The 20160-nt window shown below is 33.1% G+C and overlaps 1 protein-coding gene across 1 annotated transcript in view; it reads left to right on the forward strand.

The window, feature by feature from the left end:
- The first annotated feature begins 6047 nt into the window (after window positions 1-6047).
- LOC145267765 (uncharacterized) overlaps window positions 6048-20160 on the forward strand; it is a 49050-nt gene continuing 34937 nt past the window's right edge. Inside the window, exon 1 of the mRNA XM_080123324.1 lies at window positions 6048-6428. The gene's annotated coding sequence lies outside the window, so the exon portion shown is untranslated. The remainder of the gene's footprint in view (window positions 6429-20160) is intronic.

Raw genomic sequence — 20160 nt, forward strand, 5'->3', positions numbered from 1 at the left:
ATCAGGACCTAAAAAATGATCTAAAAACATGGTCTCTGAAAGAAAGAAATATTATACCAGTTGTGACAGGAGCAACTGGCCTAATAAAAAAGAACCTTATAAATACTTAGGAGCAATCCCTGGAAAACCAAGCTGTAAGGAAATACAGATAGCTACCATAAAGGGAACAGTGTCTATCCTTAAAAGAGCTCTCGGATATAAATTTAAACTGTAATAGAATAAAGTGTTAGCCCCAGGAAGGAGCCTCTTGATCTGTTCAAACTAACAAAAGTAAAATAAAAAATAAAAATAAGAAGAGTCTTGAAAATTTTTTGTTGGTATACAGGATCACTCCTAACCCAAACCCGAATGCCGGTTTGTCACCAGCTGAACTGATGTTAACATGGAAAATCAGATCCGTATTTGACAGCATTTTACCAAATGCAACCAAGAACAGCAATGAGAGAAGATAACTCGACAAGGTTCTACAAACCTGGTGACAAAATATTTTCCTTGAATTATAGGGCTGGGAAAAGCTTTTGGGAGGAGGGGATGATTATGAAAAGAATTGGTAACATGCTATATTCGGTAAGAAGTAGTAAATTTGACTGTTGCAGGCATATGAATCAGCTAAGACCTCGACACACTGATGACTACAAACAGGCAGAAGATAATGAACTTAGAGGTATTGTATGACTCTTTTAATATTCCTCTACCCATAGCACACCCTACTCCGAGAGTAGTATCTTCTACTCCAGGTCAGAGAGTACCAGTTTCACCACCAGCTCCACTCCCTAAAACGGTGTTGAGGAGAAAAGGCACAAGGGTGAAAAAAAAGTTAACCGACTGAGCCTCATACCTAAAAACAAACAAGAAGAAATTGGCTTGGGGGAGATGTGCTATGTGGAGATAGGTAATCAATCCAGAACATTCTACATAAGGAACCGAGTCACCGGATTCACTGGACTTTTTTTGAACTGAGACTTCTTCCTGAACGATAACACGCTTTATTTGTTTTTATGTAAATATGTAAATAAACTTATCTTTCTTTAATCAAACCACAGGGTATAGTTATTTATTCCTTTCTTTGATTGTTCGTATAATAGGCCACCTTAGGACATATCATGTAGGTTACTTGGACATGGATCAAACTTTTTAATTTGATTCGCACGCAAAAAAATAAATGTTAAGAGGTCAAAATTGGTGTCAAAGTTTAAAAAACATTAACCTCTGCGGTCTCTACCAAATTACTCAGCCAATTTCTGGTCGAAACATTTGAAATTTTACATAAAGGGTATTCAGAGATAGGGCAAGCTTTTTAATCGGTTCAGGTCAAAAATTTAAGCTGCCAAGGGGTCAAAGTTCCAAAGATTTTACCCTTGCGGTCTCTAGAAAACTACTCGGCCAATTTTGGGTCTAAATATTTGAAATTTATACATAACGGGTATTCAAATATGCGGAAAGCATTTTAATCAGTTTTGGGGCGAAAATTTGGCTGCCAAAAGGGTCAGAGTGTAAAGAGTTGACCTTTGCAGATTCTACCAAATTCCTCTGCCAATTTTAGGTCTAAAGACTTGAAATTTTATATGTAGGTAACTTGGACATGGATAAAACTTTATATTTTGATTTGAAACCAAAATAATAAATGTTAAGGGGTCAAAATTGGGGCCAGAGTTTTAAAAAAAATTGACCTCTGCAGTCTCTACAAAATTACTCAGGCAATTTATGGTCTAAACATTTGAAATTTTACATAAAGTGTATTCACAGGTAGGGCAAATTATAAACAGTACATAGGGCTGAGCAACGCCGGGTTGAACTGCTAGTGATTATATATTTTTAAAAAGTTATGTGATTTGGAAGGGAGAGATCATTTTAAGTTAAATATCTAGGCGATACTGACCTCAAAGTATCGCCAAAGTTTTCAGATTCAAGTAAAAAAGTAGATCTTTTTTCTTTTTGTTCTTTTTAAATGCAGAGATCTAATAATGCAAAGAAAATAAAATAATATGTTTTTAAATTATTCTCATCCCCCTGCCTCTCTAGTATTATCACTTCCAGCGACCTCTAGCAGTAATAAAATACTGCAGATTATTCCCCTTGGCCAGGAGATGTATTCACAAGCAGAAAAGGAAAAAGAAAACAAACATGTTACGGCATATCAACCCTTTCCAGCAACATATTACGGTTTATCAATCCTTTCTAGCAACACCTTACGGCATATCAACCTTTTGTAGCAACAAATGTGACAAACAAACTTACAAAGACACTCGTCAAGCACTGTAAACTCCTAGAACTCACAACGACCTCACGACAGAAGTTATACGAACTAATATGTAAAACGCACACTACAAACTCATCACTGGACATTCATGATCTGACCAACTCACTGGTTACACCAATCATCTGAACACGTGCTTTCTGTGAATGGAAACATTCCTTGCACTACGAACGTACATGCATATTCGTGAACGATGCGAACTAACTCAATCAAACTTAACCCACTGTGCTGACACCTGTGCATGCTTCCCAGACTCAACTGCAGAAATACAGACTATGATCGCAACCTCTCGCACTCAAAATTCACAACGTCGTCTTGTGATCTTCAACACAGTTGCACAAGCTCCAAACTCTTTGTCTGATATCCTTTCAACCCTTTTTTCTTCACCTTAACATTTAATAAAATAACTTCTTTTTCATTCTATTACCCATCGGCCATGTACATCTGCATGTTCTTTACATTTTTCTTTCCTTTCCTCTAGTTTCCAGCTAACTAGGGGGGGAGTATTATGGGAACCGAGTTCACATAGATGTATAGATGTGATTCCATCTTTACGACTCTCATCAATAACATGTCACGTGTATTCTTTTAGTTAATAAAACCTATATTAACAAGATACCAGTCTTTCCCCGCTTTTTCAAACTCTTTCTCTAGGTACGTGCAAAATGAATGCTGATGCTCAAATTGTATAAACATTTTGACCCTTCCCTTTACTTAAAAATTCACCAAAAATCAGGAAATTAACCAATTTTAATTCAGTATATATCAAATAATACTCACGGAATATAATGAACTCATTATTTTTATTTACATTTAGTGAGAATGTATTGTTTTGTTTAAACAAAAAATATGTTTACTAAAGTTATTTTCAGTAGTAAAAAAAATGCATGAATTTATTTTTTGCTTTTTTATGAAAATAAAGCATCGTAAAATATAACAATTAATAAAATATTTAATTTTTACAGGAACATTACAAAAAAATCCCCTAAAGTCGATATTAATGAATTCGATATAAATCAAAGAAAAATTAATTTCTCGAACTACCGAAAAAAAAAAAAAGTAGAAATATTTTTTACAATTATAATTATTTTTGTGTGAAAATATTAAATATTCAATGATAATTCATTGAATATTTAATATTTTCACACAAAAATAATTATAATTGTAAAAAATATTTCTACTTTTTTTTTTTTTTTAATTTACAGGTTTCACATAATTTTTATAAGTAAGATTCTAATATTTTCCTTGCTTACATGAATGTTAAACTTTTGGCGTAATATAAATTTTTATATAATCTTGAAAAAAATTAATTTAAAAGCAGGAACATAGAAAAATAATTAAATCAAAAAATTGTTGTGGGACTAACATCGACACCTACAGTCCGCAACAAATGGGAATAAAAATAATAATAAATGGGTGTGAAATGGTGTTGCACAATCAAACAAAGATGACTGAAGCGGATGAATAAATTTTATACAAAATTTATTTTTCAAAATCGATATTAAGTGAAAAGAGAAGACCAGAAAGTTTTCTCTTAATGAGTCTCTTCCTGCGACTGAGGTAATAAAATGAAAGGAAGTAGAAAAGTAAAAGTTCTCGGTTAGAAATAACCAATCCTTTTTTTAGGAATAATTAACCAACATAAAAGTCCATCGCTTACTTTAGCAGAGAGAAAGAAAAGGTAAAAAGTCCATTTCCGTGGAAAATTTCTTATCAGTCGTGCGCATTTAACGTCCCGTGGGACGGAGTCGATGATGAAGTCTGCAGCATGCTGGTTGGGCTTCGACTGACTGGTTTGGGTGACAAAATGCCCTTTTTATATATTTCCATGAACGCTGTCTGAAAACATATTTTTGAAATTTGTTTTCTTCGTAATCCAATTGGATGAAAAAAAAAACAACATCTTTATGACGTGAGGTGTTTTCCAAGACATACCCGTAAAAAGACAGAGTTTCATTTATATGCCCACAGAATTTGCGTTGGTGTCGAAAGGCGATGTGTACACAGCTGAAACAAACTTTAAACAGCCGCATGTGCAACTGGGTTTTACAGTTGGGGCTGCGCACCATTATTCTGTTTGAGTAGAACTCGCTGTGATTACAGCAAGGCTACGATAAAATGGTAAAAAGCATAAAAACGTTCACGATAGAAATGTACAGATGCACGGCTGGGGGAACAATTAACATTCCCTACCTCCCTTTAACTGCCTTACGTCATTTTCAGACAGACTTTCGACTGTCTGAGATTTTTGTCTTCCGCATAATGCATCTGTAGAATCTTCAGTTTTGTTGAAATTCTGTGGAGCAAGAATCTCTCGCTTTTGGGAGCTATTCAAGCTATTTTTTGTGCAAAAAAGGTATTTTTTTATTATCTAATTCAATATCTTATGACTTTACTAATTATCAGTGGAATAGACCCAGAAAATTGATATTTATCTGAAGCAAAATGTAGTAGGCAAAACAACAACAACAAAAAAAAAATCAAGAACACAGATAGGAAATAGTCAGTATCGGCCACCTCTAGAAGAGAGGGGTTTCTTGTCTGTAATAACCGTGGAGAAAGAAGACAAAAAAACAGAAAACAAAAAAAAAAAAAATGCAAGAAAAAAACTCGCTTCTCGCAGACACGTGGTTCGTCATAAAGCACAATCCAATCGAATCCACAGAATTACCTACACACAATCTGCAAAACGCCCCCTGACTGCTTTCCAGTGACCTGCGTTTATAGCGGCCGGGAATTATGTATTTGTATAATCGCGCGAGAGCAGACAGATTCTACGATAATTGCATGGGGTAAACGCTAATAAAAACCCATGGACGCCATCTTAGAACTCTCACTTCCGCTCAAGCCGAAACACAACAGGCGTATCCGAGGTAAGCTCTCTATTTCCCCTCATTTCGGTTATTGCTAATTCTGCTACCTTATCTTTCAAAGAATGTTTACAATGAATTTATTTAACTTAAAATTTTTGTTATCCTTTACGGAGATGGTCCCGACGTCCGCCTCGTTCTGAGTTTGGGGAGAGGCCGTCTGACGTAGGCGGTGTCGAGGCAGAAAATTACCCTAACCCTAAAATATGCGATATGTCACAGACAGATGCTTTTACAAATATTGTGAAACAAATCACAGAATTTTACAGGGTTAACTAACCACGTGGAACTATTCTAATCATGTGGACTGCTTTTTTGTTTTTAAATTCTAATTATTTAAACTGTTTATTTTGTAAAATTCCAATTATTTGACCTGTTGAATTATCAAAAATTTGAACTGTTTATTTTGTAAAATTCTAATTATTTGAAGTTTTTATTTTGTAAAATTCTAATTATTTGAACTGTTTATTTTTTTTAAATTCTAATTATTTGAACTGTTTAAAATAAAAAAATAAAAATTCTAATTATTGGAACGGGTTTTTTTCTCCTTAAGTTAACAACTGGGCACTTTATTGAAGGGGTAATATTCTGCCTCGACACCGCCTACGTCAGACGGCCTCTCCCTGAGCTCAGAACGAGGCGGACGTTGGGACCATCTCCGTAAAGAAAGGTTATCCCAAATTTTAGCTGAATTGGTTAGCTCGCAGTAAAAACATTTTTCATAACTTTTTTTTCCACGTGTACAAATATTTATTTATTTTCATTTGGGAAATTGTCTTTAATTTTTCAAATGCAATAAAAAAAAAAAAAACAAGTCATAAACCTACAAAAAAATTATGATAAATCGGCTTTTAAAACTATCTTTATTTCACCATTTTTGCCCGTACCTATCTTTCACTCACTTCATAATGTAAAAAAAAAAATTCCAAAATTATTTATAATTAGGTAATTTTCTTATTATTCATTAAAAAAGGTAAGAAATTAACACGGACCTTTATGATATAAGGAACTATATAACGGCGTACACCGGTCAGTATTTAATTTCTGTTTTGTGTTAACGGCCAAATGTAGCTTTACATTTTCATTGCGTTTTCGCCTTTTACTTTTTCCATTTCTTTTCAACTTGGGCAATTTTTTTTATGGATTATATCAAATAAAAAAAACAAAAAAACGAAAATAGAAATTGTTTTTTTCCACTGTGAAAGAAAACATTTTGAATTTGACTGAAAAGGGAAATTAAAAATAAATCAACACATTTTTACCCCTCATTGAAGTTTTTATCTTGAGCAATAATGAAAGAGGTAAGTAGAAAAATACGGGTTTATTTTGATTTTAAATAATAATAATAATAATAATAATAATAATAATAATAATAATAATAATGGAGCTTATTTGGTAATCGTGAAGAAAGAGAGAGCCTGTTTCCTCCGTTTGACTATAGGTGGCGTTACTGTCTGTCCACCCAGTTACGGAAGCACAAAATGTTTTCAATGCCACTCTTGAAATAAAAATAAATGTTTTTGTTATATTTTAATTTTAAACGTGTTTTTTTTTTTTTTTTTTTTTTTGCAAGCATATTTAAGTTTTATTTTTTCAAACATATTTACGTTTTTTTTGTTGTTGTTTTTGCAAACATATTTAAGTTTTATTTTTCCAAACATTTACGTTTTGTTGCTTGTTTATTTTCAAACATTTACGTTTTTTTTTTGTTTGTTTTTTTGCAAGCATAAACTAAATATTTTTAAATATTTTTCTTTTTGAAAAGTTTGCTTATGCACTTATTGTACCGGTACCGCGCTATTTCTTAATAGTAGTTTCAAGTAAGATTCAGGTTTTACAATATCCTTTTTCAAATATATATATAAATACTCGCGGAAAAGGTAAAATAAGTGCAGAAAATTAAAAAAAAAAAAAAAAAAGGGAGGGGCTCATAAAAAAGATTTAAAAAAAAAAAAAACGTTGATTTTTTTTTAATCATAAGAGCGTAAAAAATACTCGCCGAAAAACGGTTGTATGTTTAAAAGAAAAATATAGCAAAAACAAACGTAAATGTTTGGAAAAATAAAACTTATATATGTTTGCAAAAACAAAAAAAAACGTAAATGTTTGAAAAAAAATAAAACTTAAAACTGTTTGCAAAAAAAAAAAAAAAACATGTTTAAAATTAAAATATAACAAAAACATTTATTTTTATTTCAAGGGTAGCATTATATACATTTTGTGCTTCCGTAACGGGGTGGACAGACAGTAACGCCACCTATAGTCAAACCGAGGAAACAGGCTCTCTCTTTCTTCACGATTGCCGCTTATTTAGAACTACACTTATTTAAAAAATACAGAAAAATCTTCATCGTGTATGTACTCACAGAACAAAGATGTCATATTCTAAAAATTACCTCGATCAATTATTATTATTTTTTTTTTTTTTTTACTAAGAAAATAAAAAGGTATTTTTTCAGATTACGTCCACCTCCACAATTTTGTTTTAAATGACGACTTGTATAAGTTTTCTACTATGCTGAATACGGAAATCGCATTGAAATTTTGCAGAGATAAGTAGTTATCGAGATATAAAAAGTGGTTTTATGAATTGTATTCTTTGGCGGCCATCGTTTTTACGCGCGTGCCATAAACAAATCTGCGCGCGTAACAAAGATGGCCACCAAAGAATACAATGCGGGTTTGTATTACTGTACACATAGATTCGAAAAAGTTGTCAAAAAACAAATATATAACAAGTAAATGTTATCAAAGGCAATATAAGTTACTTTTCTACCAAACTGGATATATTTTTTGTGTTTTTATTCAATGTAACATGTTTATTCAGCTCGAAAAACATGCAGTGTTTACCGATGTATTGGAAAATTCAAAATGGCGCCCGCGCCCGACTCTCTCTTTAACATGTTAAGTTTGGGAAAAGGTGTTATAAATAATAAACTAGACAAAATACTATTAAAAAAACACCGAATATATGTCAACTTATGCCACGAGTAACATATATTGAGCGAATTTCTAACAGTATTTTGTTTAGTTTATTATTTTTAACTCCTTTTCCGAAACTTACCATGTCAGAGAGAGTCGGGCGTCATTTAAAATTTTTTAATACATCAATAAACATTGTATGTTTTTCGAGCTGAATAAACATGTTGCATTAAATAAAAACACTAGAAACATATCCAGTTAGGTAGAAAAATAACTTACCTTGCCTTTGATAACATTTATTTGTTATGTTTGTTTTTGACAACTTTTTCGAATCTGTGTACAGTAATACAAACCCAGAGTACTTGATCAAATTAAATGATTTTTGGAATATGGCATTTTCGTTCTATAATGAGTACGTATATAATACAGATTTTTCGGCGCTTATACAGGATTCGGTTATATAGATGCTATTTTACAATTTGTCATTGTGCTAAGAGAGACAACCTTTACTAAGAGATGCGATGCGTTAGGTGTGTCAGAAATTTCGTGAAAATAGTGAATAATTCCACCCCATCTTTCCAAGCTTATAACTCCTCGAAAAATGTAATTCAAGCCCTAATTTTTTTTTCAATTAAAGGAGCAAGGACCAAGGTTTCATTTAAAAAAACGTGTGTTTTTTTTAAAAAAAGGTTTTAAACTTCGGACTTTACAGGTAAATTTCTAAAAAACAGTTCTGTTTTTTGTTTTAAATTTGAATATATTATTTATTGACCTTTTCTCTTCAATTTGTGATATATAAGACTTTGGTACATAAATTAATTATTTACTTTTTAATAGACATTTCAAAATGGGAGGCGTGAATTATTCGACCCCCTGTCTTTCCAAGCTTATAACTCCTCGAAAAATGTAATTCAAGCCTTAATTTTTTTTCTATTAAAGGAGCAATGACCAAGGTTCCATTAAAAAAAAAAGAAAAAACAAATAACGTGGTTTTAAAAAAAAGTTTTAAACTTTACAGGTAAAATTCTAAAAAAAACACTACGTTTTTTTTTGTTTTAAATTTGAATATATTATTTATTGACCTTTTCTCTTCAATTTGGGAGTAAATTAATTATTTACTTTTCGGTGAGTAAATTAATTATTTACTTTACTAGTACCAATAACACCAGCATCTTGTTTTTTAACGTTGCAAAAAATGGGGGGGGGGCGTGAATTAAAAAAAACGTTTGTCTAAAATATTATATTCGGTTTATTGGAAAGAACATAAAATTTCACATTGACCCTGAAAATATCGTAAAAATAGAATCAATAGAAAAATTTTGATAGCTTTTTAAAGTTTAAAAATTGAAAAATATTGAGTTCGGAAAATTCATTACTGTTTTAAAAAAAAAAAAATTTCTATTACTTTTAAAACAGCTTTAATAGTTTATTTTGGAAGTATAATCTATAAAGAAAATAAATAACCCACTTTTAACAGAGAAATTACGAGATTTTTATATTTTATTCACAGTTTCGTGTTAGGGGTGTCAAAAATTCCTACAAAAATTCTGATATACCTAGCGATGCGTTCATTTTTTTCATTTCATAATTTAAGACGCATCAACGATAGTTTTTATTAAATCAAAATATTAAATAAAGCTGCTGCAAATTTTTTTTTAATTTAACAAAGTTGATAACATTAATATAAAATGTAACCTTTACACGATTATTAAGAGAATTGTTTCTGTTTTCATATAATTTATGACGCTGAACCAACAAACCAACGATATTTTCATTAAATGAAGACATTACGACAACTTTTTTTTCTACATTTTATACAACTACTTCTTTTTTATTATTATAAAGCATATGTTATGGTAAAGTTTTTAAAAAATTAGTCTCTAACTTTAAAAAATACAAAGAATGAATCTCTTGAATAAAATAAGGATGAAACTTTTAAAGCTATGGCAACTTTTTTTTTTTGCTGTAGCAAAGCTTATAATATTAAAAACACGGTGCTAGTGCAGAGAGTGATCCGCGATATTTTTTTAATCGTATTTCCAAGTTTAATTAAAGTTTTATGTTTTTTTTTATTCAATTGTAAGATTGAAGTATAGAATAGGTAGAAAACACCCTCCCCATGTTAAGAACGGCTTTTTAAATAATAACGTTATTATTTATGTCCGGATCGGTGGATCACTCTCTGCACTAGTACCAATAACACCAGCATCTTGTTTTTTAACGTTGCAAAAAATGAAAATGCGACGATAGTTGTAGAAGTAGTATAATTTTTATTAAACAAAACTGTGAGTTATTATTTGTGTTAAAAACTAGATGTTGGTGTTATTAATATTATAAACTTTGTTCAGTAAAAAAAAGGAAAGCTGCCGCAGCCTTTTTTTTTTTTTTTCAAGTCATCCTTGTTTTATTAAAAAGTTTTGTTTGAAAAAAAAAATTTAAACTTACTACCGTCACATTTTCGTGATGTTAAAGACTAATGTTTCAAAAACCTTACCATAGCATTTACTTTTTAACTGAAAACAAAATTAGTCGTAAAAGATGTAGAAAAAGTTGCCACAGTTTCTTTTTTAAATGTTGTGAGAAATTCTACAATTATAAGCAAGCCCTCGTTGGCTGATTTGGCCATGCACTGTCTTTATTTAGACCAATCTAAATTGTAGCTATTTGGCTTTAAAGTGTTCAATGTAACACATATCTTATTTATATATATGTATATATATATATATTATATAAAAAAAGTACACTGTTATAAAGTTTATGCTTCACTTAATAATCGGTGAAAATTTCGTATTGATTGGGTAATTACTTGATTTTTGGTAAATTTTTAAAGAGAGATTCTGTCAAAAAATACACTCTCCTTCTGTTTTGGCCGTGCCTATATTTTAATCTCATGCCAAGATACCTATTAGAAAATTGATGGGAACTAGAAATGAGATGATCCACTGTTATATTTCCGTTAAAGTAAAACTTTCTAAGGCACGTGATATTGCACATTTTCCTTTTCCTTTTTAAAAGCACTGAATTTTTTTTCTTCTTCAACATTTCGTTACTAACAGTTCTTACGTTTACTGCTGCTACCTGCTCTCTACTATTTGCTCTTACGTTTACTATTTGCTCTTACGTTTATTATTGGGTGTGAAATTAGTTTAATAAAGCCTAGTAAAGAGGTTTTGCTCTGTCTTCCATTCTATGATAAAACACTACAATTTACCGAACTAATTTTTTATTTTTCTCATGGAGAAGATAATTCGCCTAGATAAATTTGATGCCAGCAAGCTTTGGAAATTATGGTTCTGCAACTTTAATTACTACTTATCATCTATTGCTTCATTAAACCCTAATAAGCTAGAAGTTCTCTATTTAAACATTGGTCCCTCTGTTGCTGAGGTTATCGAAGGTTGCTCTGTTTTTGAACATGCCGTGGAATTATTGAAAGGCGTTTACGACAAGTCTCCAAGCGTTATTCACGCTAGAATCTGCCTTTTACGCGTTTGCAACAAGAAAGCGAGTCTGTCGACCAATACCTTCAGGCCTTGAATCGACTTGCCGCTGACTGTTGTTTTAAAGAAATAACGGCCACCATTTACAGGGATGAATCTGTCCATGATGCATTCATTCGTGGTCTCCGGTCCTCATTGATACGTGCTAGGCTACTTGAAACAGACACTCTAACTCTCACAGAAGCTACTCAATGTGCTAGGGCTTTTGAACAAGCTCACTTTCGCACGGAATCGTATGCCTCTTAGATTGGATCAGTCGCTGTTACTTCTACTACGGGAACTAAAAATGTACTGGCCGATTTTGCCGAGGAGGCCACTTGTATTTCTAAAAATTCTGTTCCAACTGATTCTCGAATGGAGTTTGACTCTGTACAGTTCTCTGCTGTCCTTCCTGTTCGTGGCAAGTGCTACAACTGTGGAGGGCGACGTCACCTTAAGGATGACCGCCGCCTTTGCCCTGCCCGCGATAAGATATGTCGAAGCTGTGGTAAACTCGGGCATTTTTCTAAAGTTTGCCGTTCTACTCTAACGAGACATTCACGTTCTTCTTCTGCTATCATAGGGGCCCGCATTAAAGGTGGTGATAGTTGCCCTCTTATCACCGAAACTGTGGAGTAAAAAGGAAAAAGGTTAACTGCCCTTATAGACACCAGCAGTTCTGATAATTTTATCAGTGCCCGCATTGTCAAAACAATGAGACTGCCTACTTTAAAATGGAACTCTGTAATTTCTATGGCATCATTTGGCGTTTCCCTTAAACTGTCTGAATATTGCACTGAGAACATTTTCTTCAACGGTTGTGAATATAAAGGGGTTGACTCGGGGTGCCATTTTTTAAACTACACCGGGGCATTACTATTTCTTTTAATGGATCTCAGGATACCTTAAAAATTTGCGCGCTAACCAAGATCAGTTGTGCCCTTGTAAAATTGTTCTGAAACCTGACTCCTGATTGCAAACCCATTGCTACAAAATCCTGAAACTACCGTGCGGAGCATGCCCGGTTTATTGAAAAGGAAATTCTTCAACTGCTTAAGGACGATGTCATTGAAACCAGCTATTCACTGTGGCGTGCTCAAATTGTCGTAACTTCGTTGCCTAATAGAAAGAAACGACTGGTGGTTGATTTTTTCCAAAACTATTAATCGTTTCACCCTACTTGACGCATACCCATTGCCTCAGATTGAGGATCTCGTAAACCATGGGTGTCACTAATGGGGTTTCTGCCTTTCAACGATGTATGAATTCCTTTATTTCTGAAAATAAGTTATTCGGAACTTTTTCTTACATTGATGATATTACCATTTGCGGTAAAACTCAAGAGGAGCATGACGCTAACTTGGAACGTTTCTTAAAGGCTGCCTCAACAAACAACCTCAAAACAAACCAAGTAAAATCAAAGTTTTTGCTTCGCTCTATCAATTTGCTTGGATACCAAATCTGTGACGGAACTATCCAACCTGATCCTGAGCGTTTGAAACCCCTTTTGCAAATGCCTCCTCCTTTGGATTCAAATTTGTTAAAAAGGTACCTTGGTATGTTTTCTTACTACGCGAAATGGATACCTAAGTATTCACACAAAATTTGTCCCCTGGTTGAAAATAAACAATTTCCCATGCCACCTAGAGTTGTGAATTCTTTCGAGAAACTTAAGGACATCACCGAATCATCTGTAAAGGTTATTGACAATGAACTACCAATTACTATCGAGACCGATGCCTCAGAAAAGGCTATCGGAGGCACCCTCTTACAGGCTGATAGGCCTGTAGCGTTCTTTTCCCACTCACTAAACCCATCGGAAATAGGACTACACTTACGCGATAGTTGAATGTGTCTGAAAATGGAGGGACCTCCTTGCTGGGAAGCACTTCACTATCGTAACAGACCAGCAAGCCGTATCTTTTATGTATAAGCCAGCTTACCGAGGAAAAATTAAAAACGATAAAATCATTCAGTGGAAAATGGAGCTTCTCCCGTTCTCATACAATATAAAACACCATCCCAGAAGTGAAAACATTGTTGCCGATGCTTTATCGAGAGTGTGTGGTGCTGCTACTTCCTCCTTGGAGGAGCTAAGGGCCATACATAGTTCATTAATACACCCTGGTGTACAGCGTTTTGGCACTATATATGATCACAAAATATGCCATACCTCAATTAATGAAGTTCGGCGCATGACATTGAGTGTACAACGTGCGCAAAAATAAAGCCTCAATTCTTCAGCCCTACTAACAATACACTGATCTGCGCTACTGCTCCCTTTCATCGCCTCTCCGTAGACTTCAAGAGGCCTGTCCCGGCATCTTCGAAAGGATGTCATTACCTATTTACTATTGTGAATGAGTACAGTCGATTTCCCTTTGTGTTCCCTTGTCGTGATTGTTCTTCGCAGACCGCAATCAAATGCCTGACGAATATTTTTTCTATTTTTGGACTCCCCGCTTTCATCCATTCTGATAGAGGAACATCGTTCATGTCGGAGGAGTTCAGAAATTTCCTGACGCGACTTGGGGTTGGGTGCAGTAACACTACTGCATACAACCCAAGAGGAAACAGTCAGTGCGAGTGATATAACGGCGTTATTTGGCAATCAATATTATTGGCCCTGGAATCTAAACAGCTACTCCTTAGTGCTTGGCAGAATGTTCTGCCTGATGTTTGAAATTCTATTTGCTCCTTACTATGCATTAGTACGAATGCAACTCCCCATGAACGATTGTTCAAATTTGAAAGGCACTCTTCTACTGGTACTGCCTTACCTGTTTGGCTCTGTGAACCTGGGGAGGTACTATTAAAACAGTTTGGCACCAAGAGCAAGTACGACCCGATCGTCGAGGTAGTGGAACTCCTCGAGGCCAACCCTACGCATGCGAGAATATGGCATAATGATGGCCGGAAAGATTCAGTGGCGCTAAGACATTTGGCTTGTTTCCGTGCTCTGATGGACCTCAGGGTCCTGCTGAGAATACTCGACCCGACCTTGCAAATGCAGACACGGCCAATTTGATTGAAACAAATCCAGTTGACAATACACCTAATGCAGAAAATACAGAGAATTCTGCCAGTCCTTCGAATATTGAACTGCTTCCATGCTGGTCTAGCCAAATCCGTAAACTAGTCCAGCGACTGGACTTATAAATAAAACACATCGCCACTTTCAAAGATAACTTTGTATTTTAAAAAAAAAAAATCTACAGCTTGCAATCTCTCTTACTAGTGGGGGGAGATTGTTATATTTCCGTTAAAAGTTTCTATGGCACGTGATATTGCACACGTTCCGTTTCCTTTTTAAAAGGGCTGAGTTTTTTTTCTTCTTCAACATTTTGTTACTAACAGTTCTTGCATTTACTGCTGCTACCTGCTCTTTACTATTTGCTCTTACATTTATTATTGACTGTGAAGTTAGTTCGGTAAAGCCTAGTAAAGAGGTTTTGCTCTGTCTTCCGTTCTATGATTAAACACTACATCCACCTTCATGGTGGGAAAAGATAGAAGTATTTAGTAAATGTTGATCACCAGTTCTTAAGAGTTTCATGTCAGTAGAGTGTTACTTTAAGGTTGTTTTGTAATGGGATAAGAGTGCAGATACCAGAGGGAGGTAAAATTTGAGCCTTGCTTTCATTTTTTTTCATAAAGGAATCACCACTTATCAAGGCTCAGAGGCTACTTGAGGATAAGGGTTAAAGAGTGTACAGTAGTCAAAGGGACAATTTCGGAAAATTCAGGTCACATTGTTCTCCATTGACAGCTACCTAGGTTTTGGTCCATGCAGGTTTTCAGCTCCCCCTCCCTAAAATTTTAGCTTCCACCCACCCACCAATTTTTTCCTGTCATTATTTATTCCCATTTTTTTTTTATTTATGACTTTTTGATCGATTCTCAAAACTCCAAAGAGAAAACATCACAGTGCTATCCTTTTACCCCAGCTCATAGAAAACAGCTTAAAGAATTTCGAGCAATTATAATCATAGACGACAAAACTGGAAAAGTGGCAAAAAAAATAAGTATGTAACAAATAAATGCTGCTAAAGGCAAGATAAGTTACTTTTCTCTCTATCTGCGTAAGTTTTTAATGTGTTTATGTGTCTATGTTACTGCACACTTTTTTAATAGTATTTTCCAGTTAAATTCAATTTTTATGATATATTATTAGGTGAAAGTACAGAATTGTTACAAAACATCCTCCACATGTTAAGAATAGGTTTCTAAATAATAATATTATTTCAGCATGGTAACATAGATACACATGTACTGGTTTTAGTGTTTCTACTGAGTTTCTTGTATAAAAAAGAATTTATTTCCTTGTTCTATGGATCATTTCAGCGTCCTAAATCGTTTCTTATTATCTGCAACAGAATAGCATTTCCTTAGGAAATGCTAGTTATCTCCCTTAGATAAAGACCAAATCTTGATTAAGCGCTGACTTTTCTGCACTTTTAATTGCCACCAGAAGTGCAATTCTGAATATGTTTTACTATGGTAAAAAAATCAAAAATGTTATCAACAAACAAATATATGACAAATAAATGTTACCAAAGGCAAGATAAGTTACTCTTCTACACATATAGATAAGTTTTTGTTGTTTTAACTTATTTTAAAGTGTTTATTAAGTTCGAAACTTAATAGTGCCGAGCGTTTAAGTTAAAATGACAAAAAAAGATGGTGAGTATGAGGTTGTCTATCTTTGAAGTTTCGAGAATTGGTCAAAACTCGAAAATAAATAAAAATTATGGTAGCAATCTACCAAATAATTATGATATTTTTTTTTCCGAATTACAGTCTAACTTGATATTTGCTTTCTCGCTTCCTTTCACAACTTGAAATGGTTTTGTCTGTGATTAGAAAAGACATATTTTCCATTCATTAACTTATGATGTTACAGATTTATATTTATTTATATACAAATAAATACACATTGAATTTTAGTATAGAGTAGAAGATGTTATATTATTGATTCTCTTTTTATCTTTGCTTCACACACTTGTTTTCTGTATTTTTTGACATTTTAGCTAAAGCCATGGTCCACTAGACAAAAGGTTCTCGTCTATCTTATCTGATCTATACCACAACTTATGCTTGAGAAGTTACCTGTTATTTTTTCCTGACTCATCGGAATCATAAGAAATTTGGATTGTTGATGTTAATCAGAAAAAATAGTTTTTAAAATCAATATTTTTCTACTTGATTGATAAACTTCATTACTACAACAGTTGTACTGCTAGTACTTGATTGATAAACTTCATTGCTACAACAGTTGTACTGCTAGTACTTGATTGATAAACTTCATTACTACAACAGTTGTACTGCTAGTACTTGATTGATAAACTTCATTACTACAACAGTTGTACTGCTAGTACTTGATTGATAAACTTCATTACTACAACAGTTGTACTGCTAGTACTTGATTGATAAACTTCATTACTACAACAGTTGTACTGCTAGTACTTGATTGATAAACTTCATTACTACAACAGTTGTACTGCTAGTACTTGATTGATAAACTTCATTACTACAACAGTTGTACTGCTAGTACTTGATTGATAAACTTCATTACTACAACAGTTGTACTGCTAGTACTTGATTGATAAACTTCATTGCTACAACAGTTGTACTGCTAATAGTTGATTGATAAACTTCATTACTACAACAGTTGTACTGCTAGTACTTGATTGATAAACTTCATTACTACAACAGTTGTACTGCTAGTACTTGATTGATAAACTTCATTACTACAACAGTTGTACTGCTAGTACTTGATTGATAACTTCATTACTACAACAGTTGTACTGCTAGTAGTTGATTGATAAACTTCATTACTACAACAGTTGTACTGCTAGTACTTGATTGATAAACTTCATTACTACAACAGTTGTACTGCTAGTACTTGATTGATAAACTTCATTGCTACAACAGTTGTACTGCTAGTACTTGATTGATAAACTTCATTACTACAACAGTTGTACTGCTAGTACTTGATTGATAAACTTCATTACTACAACAGTTGTACTGCTAGTACTTGATTGATAAACTTCATTACTACAACAGTTGTACTGCTAGTACTTGATTGATAAACTTCATTGCTACAACAGTTGTACTGCTAATAGTTGATTGATAAACTTCATTACTACAACAGTTGTACTGCTAGTACTTGATTGATAAACTTCATTACTACAACAGTTGTACTGCTAGTACTTGATTGATAAACTTCATTACTACAACAGTTGTACTGCTAGTACTTGATTGATAAACTTCATTACTACAACAGTTGTACTGCTAGTACTTGATTGATAACTTCATTACTACAACAGTTGTACTGCTAGTAGTTGATTGATAAACTTCATTACTACAACAGTTGTACTGCTAGTACTTGATTGATAAACTTCATTACTACAACAGTTGTACTGCTAGTAGTTGATTGATAAACTTCATTGCTACAACAGTTGTACTGCTAGTAGTTGATTGATAAACTTCATTACTACAATAGTTGTACTGCTAGTACTTGATTGATAAACTTCATTACTACAACAGTTGTACCTTCACCTTCACCGAGGTGCACGACTTATATGATCTTCACCGAGGTGCGCGACTTGACACACACAAAAAAACAGCCTCCTAATCACCTGCTAACGCACGCGTCACTGTAACGTCCAATGACAACAACAACAACCTTCTCACTCGACCTGCCTTTTATACAACTATCTCAATCCCTTCTCTTGCGCATGCGCCTGTAGATTCCTGACAACCTCAAGACTTCCGCTTATAAAAACCCAAGTTTTGTTGTCGCGCATCCCTATACAAGGCACAGACATGTGGGCGTTTGTTTTGTTGGTAAGTACTACAGTACTACTAGTACTTGATTGACAAACTTCATTACTACAACAGTTGTACTGCTAGTACTTGATTGATAAACTTCATTACTACAACAGTTGTACTGCTAGTACTTGATTGATAAACTTCATTACTACAACAGGTGAACTGCTAGTACTTGATTGATAAACTTCATTACTACAACAGTTGTACTGCTAGTACTTGATTGATAAACTTCATCACTACAACAGTTGTACTGCTAGTACTTGATTGATAAACTTCATTACTACAACAGTTGTACTGCTAGTACTTGATTGATAAACTTCATCACTACAACAGTTGTATTGCTAGTACTTGATTGATAAACTTCATTACTACAACAGTTGTACTGCTAGTACTTGATTGATAAACTTCATTACTACAACAGTTGTACTGCTAGTACTTGATTGATAAACTTCATTACTACAACAGTTGTACTGCTAGTACTTGATTGATAAACTTCATTACTACAACAGTTGAACTGCTAGTACTTGACTGATAAACTTCATTACTACAACAGTTGTACTGCTAATACTTGATTGATAAACTTCATTACTACAACAGTTGTACTGCTAGTACTTGATTGATAAACTTCATTACTACAACAGTTGTACTGCTAGTACTTGATTGATAAACTTCATTACTACAACAGTTGTACTGCTAATACTTGATTGATAAACTTCATTACTACAACAGTTGTACTGCTAGTAGTTGATTGATAAACTTCATTACTACAACAGTTGTACTGCTAGTAGTTGATTGATAGACTTCATTACTACAACAGTTGTACTGCTAATACTTGATTGATAAACTTCATTACTACAACAGTTGTACTACTACAAATGTACTACTAGTGCATTTTAGCTAACCGGAAATACTTTTTTGCTTTCATTTTCAGAAGATTTATACCAGAGAAAAGACAGGGACAATTCATTATTTCTTAGATTTAGTGCTTCTTCATTACAATAGCAAACTTCAAAAACCAAAATATTAAATTTCAAGTAAAACCAATACTATCGACTTAATTTTCATGTCGAATTTAGTAACATATCCAAAAATTACAAAAAATGATAAGATAGAAAATTAATTATTAATTAAAATAGTTTTCAAGTTTATACATAATAAAACCGCATCAAATCAGAGGAAATAGCTCAGTCCGTTTTGTTACAATTAATGGTGAGTGACATGTAGTTATGTGTTTGTCAAAGTACAATGTAATAATGCAGTGATATTTAACTAATTACGATATTAGTTACGATTGGATAGATAACATTGATTTTAGTCAAAATTGTGATAAAAAGCTACTATAATGAAGAACCTTAAATTTTAAAGAATTTATTGTATTTTATTAAATTCATCTTTTCAAAATAAAAGATCATTTATAATTTAACTTCTGCAAGTAAGATTTTTTAGAAAAGAAACAATTGCAAGCATTAAAGATATTTTAATTGAACTGTTATATTTTACATGTAAATAATTATATTTTCTCAAAGAAAGTTATAAAAAAATTCATCCCACCCGTTTTATAATATTTCAACTGAATATTATATTTTTGTGCATTTTAAAAATTATCTATATTAAAATGATTAATATTAAATAGAATGTTACACTTTATTTGTAAATAAAGAAAATAGTTTGAAATATTGTTGTTCATGTAATGGTTGTATTAAGTGGGAAAATGTGTCCTTTCAACTCGTTACTGAACTTAACACAAAAAGCAAATAGCTATCCCCCCATGTCTCTGCTATGTATAACCATTAGGGGA

The sequence above is a fragment of the Euprymna scolopes genome, chromosome 4, assembly GCF_053919585.1.
Source record: "Euprymna scolopes isolate OS-2025 chromosome 4, ASM5391958v1, whole genome shotgun sequence".
Taxonomy (NCBI): domain Eukaryota; kingdom Metazoa; phylum Mollusca; class Cephalopoda; order Sepiida; family Sepiolidae; genus Euprymna; species Euprymna scolopes.